We start from the raw sequence: 7985 nt of genomic DNA on the forward strand, positions 1-7985 counted from the left end.
ACAAAACATAGGTAGAATTTAGTCCTCATTACACAGAGTATTAACTGGGATTGGTTGCAGCTGACTTGGACTTGATTCTGGTCCCCAGATTAAAGGTCCTCTCTCACTTGTTCCAGTGCCTGTCATAGGGTCAGCCCCTCGCCAGAGCAACGTGGAATACAAGAGCTCCTAACCAACTCTGCAACAAAGGTCTTTGCATCCACTTTATACATACTAAGATAAATTTCATGACTAGGTTTTTTCCAAGAATATGCCACTGAAAAATTCTCAGTGCTTTTGGTTTTCTTCTCTTTATGATAGAAGCCCAAAATGTGAACCAATGCCTCTTTCCTAAAACTTAATGGCAAGATCACTTCCTATTTTGGTGTTGGCTTTCTGTGCTCCGACTCAACTATAAAATCATGGATAGCCATTCATTCAATAACATCCACTCTTGCAGCAATTGCCCTGTGGGGCACTGTTCTTGGTGCTGAAAATAGAGAACAAAACCAACTCCCTACACAAGAGGAGCTTACATTCTAACAAAGGAATTCAAAAAGCAAACATACTTTGTCAAATGATTATACATATTTGGGGACTAAAGCAGGGTAAGGAAGCCAGGTAGTAGGAGGTGGGGCAAGGAGGGAAGTTGTGCTGTTTTAAAAGGGTGGTCAGGAAAGGCCTCGCTAATGATGTAACATTTGGTCAGAGACCTAAAGAAAGCAGAGAGAACGTCTGTAGAGAGGCTTTGGGGCAGGAGCATGCCTAACGACTTAGGTAAATAGCAGGGGACCAATGTGGCCAAAGCTGAGCGAATGAAGAGCAGTATAGCACCAGGAGAGGTCCAAGAGCAAGTGGGGCTCTTGCCAATCCTAAATGGTCTTGCCAGTCCTGTATGATCTTGCAAGTATTTAAAGGAGAAAAGTCAGAATTTTACTTATTTTTAAGTTGAATTTGAATTGTGAGTGTGATAATTAAATTTTGCTGACCAAGCAATAAGGATGAAAAGACCTCAAGCTAGCTGGATACTGTCTGGCAGTGCAGTGGGAAAGTGATGTAGCATGTTTAGACAAAAACCAGTCAGGCATAAGGATCAAGGTTGACAGCCACTTATGAAGCACCTACTTTGTGTCATGTTCTGTGATGACTGCCAAAAAAATCTCCTGTAAGCCACACTGCTTTCTTATAGGCTTTAGGGCTTCCTACCTGGAATGTGTAAAGTTCCTTATGACTGATCTTTTCAGTCTGAAGGAGATCATGTTACAAATGGACAGTGTGGCATAATGAGAAGAAATGGAATTTTTAAATAATTCCTATTTCAAACCCCAGCTCTGAAATAAGCATAAGTAGTAAGTGGCCATTAGCAATTCAGTATGTTCTCAATATATGATAGCAACTTTTATTATTATTTTAAACAATAAAACATTTCTCTTTCCAAAAATTTTTTTTTAGTTACCAGGTAAATCAAACTTGAAATGCGCTCAGACTTTTATTAATTACTTCTTGCCAATGTTTACAATTTACACATTACCTCAGAGGAAAAAAAAAAATAGTGTGTGTTTCAGATATCAATGATTGCAAAGGAAAACTACCCTAAACTATCCTAGTGGTTTAAAACTATAATTTATTATCATCTCCCAGCTTCTGCGTGTTGTCTGGGCTCAGCCGGGGCAGTCCTCACCTGGAATCTCTCATGCATTGCAGTTGGCAGCTGGGACTGGAGTCATCCGAAGGCTGAACTGGGCTGGGTGTCCAAGAGCTCACTCACGTGCCTGGCAGCTGCTGCTGGCCATTGGGTTGGAACTCAGCTGGAGCTGGCAGTACCAGCTCCTGCATGTGGCCTCTGCATGCGGGTTCCGAGGAGTGTCCCAAGAGTGCATGTTTCACGACGTCCAAACAGAAGCTGACAGCCTTCTTATGAGTGAGCTTCAGAAGTCCCAGTCATGCCCTGGCAGGTTTGGCTCAGTGGTCGGTCATCAAAATTTAATGATCACACTCACAATTCAAATTCAACTTAAAAATAAGTAAAATTCCGACTTTTCTCCTTTAAATACTTGCAAGATCATACAGGACTGGCAAGATCATTTAGGATTGACGAGAGCCCCACTTGCTCTTGACCTCTCTTGGTGCTATATTGCTCAGTGGTTAGAGCGTCGGCCTGGGGACCAGAGAGTCCCAGGTTTGGTTCCTGCTAAGGGCATGTACCTCGGTTACAGTTTGTCCCCGGGCTCACATGGATGTCTCTCTCTCTCTCTCTCTCTCTCTCTCTCTCTCTCTCTTCCACCTTCTCTCTCCCACTCTATCTGAAGATAAATGCAAAAATGTCCTCGGGTGAGGATAAAAATAAAAAGAAGTCCCAGTCACCTCTGTTACGTTTTCTTGATCTAGGAAGTCACCAAGGCCAGGCCACATTCAAAGGGCGGGGGACGGGGCTCCATCTCGCGGTGTTTGAGGGAAGCGATGGCAGCCATCTCGGAGACAGTGCCCTACAGCACAGTACTCGAAATTGCAGCTGGTTTCCTTTACCCTGGAATGTTCTTGAATCCCTTTTACATGAAGCCTTTGCTTTCCTTTCAGAGACTTGGAATGTATGTGTAATGTCTTTTGTTCAGAGTGTCCTGTAGTTGCTAACTGGCTAACCCGGCCTCTGTCCCCTACCTACACTCTTTTCAGCTGTCGTGAGTCCACAGAGAAACTTTGAATATGTAAGATCCTTAAATGCTCACACCGAGTTAGAACTTTGATCCAGCTATGTTGTACCTCTTAACAGAGAGGCAGCCGAAAAAAAATAAAAATAATAGTGCCCATTTGCCATTACTTTTACTCTTCAGAAAGAATATTCACACTCATCAGTTCACTTGATTTTCACAACTACCCACGTGAGGCTAACAGAAAAAAACAATATTACTGACATGTTCAGCAGAGAGATAAAGTCTCAGGAAAGTTAATGACTTGCCCAACAGATACCTAATAAATAGAGGAGCTGCAACTTGAAAACTTCAGAAACCAAGTTCAACATCCTTGCTACTAAATCACACTATTTTCTCAGAAGGTGTCTTGGGACAGTGCTGGATGACCTTCCGTGGCATCATAATAGTAATAATGAGCACTTACTGAATGCTTACGTGACAGGCCAGACACCGAGCACTTTGTCTGTATTACCTCACTTAAACCTCACAACTACTCATGAGATCAGGAGTAGCTTCATCCGTTTCCATCACAGAAGCTAGGTTCACACGACTAGACACTGGCAGAGCCAGGATTTAAATTCAGTCTGCGTTAGCGCCTGTACCCCTAAACCATCTCATTCTGTCAAAATACTGTTGCAATATCTCCAACCAGGTCTAGCATCTCCTAAATTCACTATGAAGCATATATCCAAGAATTATTTGAACCCTTCTTGAATCTCTTTATATTTTCAACTTGTACCTATATCTTGTGATAAGACGTAATAAAAGTCTGACACTGCTTATGAAAACTAGAAACTGGTTTGATTCTCATGCGGATAGAAAATTTGTTTTGTTTCATGGCTATACATGCTCTTGACCTTGAATAGTTATCTCATAAATGTGGGCCTTCCTTCAAAAGGGAAAGTTTAAACAAGAGAATGAAGAGGTCAGCCCCGCTCACCACTGCCAGTCACTTCGCATCTGAGGCACATTTTATTCATATAAAAATGTGAACTTGGATAAGAGGCTCTCAAAGGCCTCTTCCAATTCTAGGGTTCATTTTTACACTCCACGGTGCCATAATTCATATGACCTTGTAAAGGCTGATTGTAAGGGCAAGTTTGTACAATTAAATGTAGAATTTCCTTTCTAAGTAGTTGGTATGCGCTTGTGTATTGTCGGGAAGAACAATACTTAAAGTCCTGGAGTATGTTAACATTTTTGCTAGCACTGTTTTATATTAGGCCTCCCTAATGTAGATTACAAATATGTTTGTGGCCAAAGAAAAATAACAGAAAATAGTTCTGCCTTACATGACATTCTGTGGAAGTTTTCTCTTCTGTGGTTTAGCCTAAGAGGATGTGTGATATAAGGTATTGAGCTGACAGTCAAAAGCCATCAGTCAGGGCTCTATTCACAGTGCCTGTGACCTTGGGCAGGTCACTCTCAAGCTTGTTTCTTCATCTGTAAAGTAAGAAGCCTAGGATGAGGTGATTTTACAGTCCTGTCCAGTTTTAAATTCTACCTTTAAACATGTGCTGATAGTCAGAATTTGAAGATAGGAATGCAAATGAGAAAGCACACTATTTCTTTTGTAATTTATATGCTATTTTGTGCTGCAGAGTTGTGAGTACATTTGACATAGGTGAAATGAATAGATATTAGTATTACTACATAAAAAGTCTTTCATATTTCCTAGGAATTGGGAATGCAGGGAAGAGGACAAATCAAAACATCTTCTAACCTATTACTTTAAAAGGTTCTGACTTCCTTTTTTAAAAAAAAGGAAAAATATAGAAAGGTATACACTAAAAATGAGCTGGTTATACTAATTCTTGGCTTAGAAAATATTTTGGTTTTATTCAAAGGCAAACTTGTTTGGTAGATAAGATATTTTTAGGTCTAACAATGTTGTAATTTTAAATGACTTACTTAAAATACTGCTCCTTGGATGAACTTTTGCAATCTGTCCATGCAGAGATAAAGAGAGTCATTTCCTAAATGAGTTCATTTTCATTATTATTGTCCATGACAGGTGCACAAAAGGATGTGCAGTGAAATGAGCAGGACCAACAGACGCCTCCTGTGACATCAATGCTGTTTTCCCTTGAGGTCTCCTTGTATCCTGCTGACATATCTCAATCATTCATTCTCCCTTAGGGTCATAAAATCAATTTGTTGCCAAGAACCTTGACAATCTTGTTTACTTCTTAACTTTGGGGATAACAATGACATCATTTTCCTGACCAGGCCCTTCACGTTCTATAGCTGCTTTTTGATTTTTATTTCTTATTCACAATGCCTGAACCTAACTTCCTTGGGTCTTATCTGGAAACCATACAGTCATAAGTGATATTTAATGTCTCCCTATTATAATGACATAATAAAGGTTAAATAACATAATGAGTATTATTAAAACAACTATGTAATATATATGGTTGCTGATTTTATATCTAGGTGTTACTTGTTCCCACACCTAAAACAATCATAAAAATTCTGAAATTGAAAACAGTTTAACTCACTAACTCAAATTTTAAAAGTCAGTAATATGCACTTAATCATTACACTCCCAAAAGTCTAAAATAAAAATTTCCAGCTTGATTTTATGACAATGCATGGAGGTAAAATGAGGTGTTACTTGGCAATTGGCCTTATGAAAAAAAATAATTTTGAATGCAGAATGCCAAATATACTAATTACATTTCATTTAAATCTCATATTTTACTTCTGTTTTATCATTTATAATAAGTTTATAATTTAGTCTATATCTTGTCTCTCCAAAGAAAGTATAATCTTCATGAAGACAAAATTATGTCTTATAATTCCTAGAATTCTGTCAAATTTAAAAGGGCTAGGACTACATTTTTCTAATAAGAATTTAGCAAATATTTATTAATTAGAGAACAAGAACTCTTTCTTAAATAAGCTAAAAATGTAGTGAGGACTTTCTTCATGGCTTATTTAACATCAAAATTTTGCACTGTTTCTTCTCTGTACCCTATTATAGTTTTCAAATAGTACATACATGAGTCAAGATATTACTTTGTCAAAGCACTTTACATTAATAATTCTTAGAAGGAACTGTTGCTTAGGGGAAAAACATAAATATTTTTTGAGATTCTTGTTAAAGAATCTGTCAATAAAAAGGAATATTGTGTGCTTCTTTTTGTGTTTTGAAATTATTGGAAAAGATTTCTTTAACTGACCTCCCCATCCAGGACATCGCGTCTCATCTTCCCCCACAATGATCGTGTTGTGTATTCCCCAGTAACAGGCAGGGAGAGGGTGGGTGGGGTCCCCAGTGATTCTGGGCCTTATGCCAGCACCAAAGTCAAAGCAAGGAACGAAGAGGAATATAGAAAGCAAGAACCAAGAAGTAAATCCTAAAATGAGAGTTTGTGATAAAAAAGGAATTCAGTCACAAGAGCTAGAGAGGCAGAGGGAGTCAAACCAAGAATGGCCCGTTATGGTGACAGCAAATAAAAATGACCAGGTCAAAAGTAAGAAATATTGAAAGCCGCACGTAACAAACAGAGACACTCCGGGGCCCTCACAGAATTCTGATGGATGATGCGTTGTGGTTTCACTTGCCTTTTATTCCCTTGGGAGGTAGCTTCTGGCCATGAAGTCCTATACAGATTCAAAAGGTTTTTTGGTTTTTTTTTTTTACAATATCAGAAAATAGCCATGAAGAGTTACTGCATTTCCCTCCATTATCTATCTTGCCTCTTTTATTTCTTTTGGAGGCAATCAGACCTTCTGCAGGCCAAACAATAACAAACTGTGACTTTTAGGAACAGAGTAAATGTGGCGCCAACAGTCACAGTGATACTTTGTAACTGGCTACTTTCTCAGAAAAGTTCCCCACTCCTTTTCATTGTGCCAATTCCCAAGGAGTCCGTAGTGTCTCTGTGTAAGCAGCTTCTTGTTTTGGGGTTTAAAAATAAAATAAAGCTTACTTTCAAGTACTCTGATCCTTCTACAGATGGCTTTAGCTCAAAAATCAATCCTGAATGTTCAGAGTGTACATAAAGATCTTTTTACTTCTCCATGAATACATTTATTTAGATGCTTTACCTTCCATGATAAAAAAAAAAAAAAAAAAAAAAAACAAAACAAAACAAAAAAAAACTTTCATCAAGTTTGACACCTAATTTAATCAGAAAGATTATCCATCATTAAGAAACTGGCTCTCTAAAGCTATTTTTACCCATCTGCAATTAGAGAACTTTAAGATTTATGAATCAGAGCTAAAGAAGTTGTGAAATATGAATCAATGGTTTGACCTCGGCTAGGCCAGAAATCCAGACAAAGGCTTGGCAGCTAAACCAGTAAATGTTCACTTTTTATTTATGGATTATAAAAGAAAAATCACCACTAATATAACTTCTCTTCGTTTAAGCTCCTGAGCTTTTAACTTGCCAGAATTGTGAACCAGCATGTTTAAACAGCATTGTTTTAAAAAGGAAAGAAAAGCTTTTCTGAAACCATCCTTAGTAGGATCCCATGACCTAGAATAAACTCAGATCAATCAGTTTATATTTTCCATACATATTCCTAAATATAGTCTTTCATATTAAACTTACCAACTTTAAACTTAACTTACTTATGTTTGGAGGGCCATAAGGGATATATACCACTATAAATAAACATATATCAAAGTTTACATATAGTTATGATAGACAATCTTGTTTTCCAGAATTTTACTTTTCTGGAAACACCAGTTCAAGCATTTATTGCTATTTTAGATTTGAGAATTTTGCATAATTAATCCAAAATTTTAATAAGTGAGGGAAGCTCTGGCCAGTGTGGCTCAGTTGGTTGAATGAGGTCCCATGCATCCAGAGGTGCCAGTTCAATTCCTGGTCAGGGCACATGCCGGGGTTGCAGGCTCAATGCCCAGGAGGGGACATGCAGGAGACAGCCAATCAGTTTTGCTCTCTCTCTCTCTTTTCCTCTCCCTACCTCTGTCTCTGGCTCTAAAGATCAATGAAAACATTTTTTTTATTATTATTCTTACCCAAGGACATTTTTCAATATTTTGTTCAGATAGAGTGGGAGGGAGAGAGAGAGAGAGAAACATCGACGTGAAATGGACACATCGAGTGGCTGCCATCCACACGACCCAACCAGGGTGGAGACAAACTGCAACCGAGGTACGTGCCCTTAACAGGAACTGAACCCAGGTCTCTCTGGACCACAGGCCAATACTCTAACCACTGAGCCAAACCAGCCAGGGCTGAAAACATTTTTTTTTTTTTATTGATTAATTTTTGTTACAGATGATTCTCCTTTTTCCCCCCACTGATTCCCCCCTCCCCCCCTCCCCTCCCTGCC

This window comes from Molossus molossus, unplaced genomic scaffold (genome assembly GCF_014108415.1).
Source record: "Molossus molossus isolate mMolMol1 unplaced genomic scaffold, mMolMol1.p scaffold_m16_p_10, whole genome shotgun sequence".
NCBI lineage: Eukaryota > Metazoa > Chordata > Mammalia > Chiroptera > Molossidae > Molossus > Molossus molossus.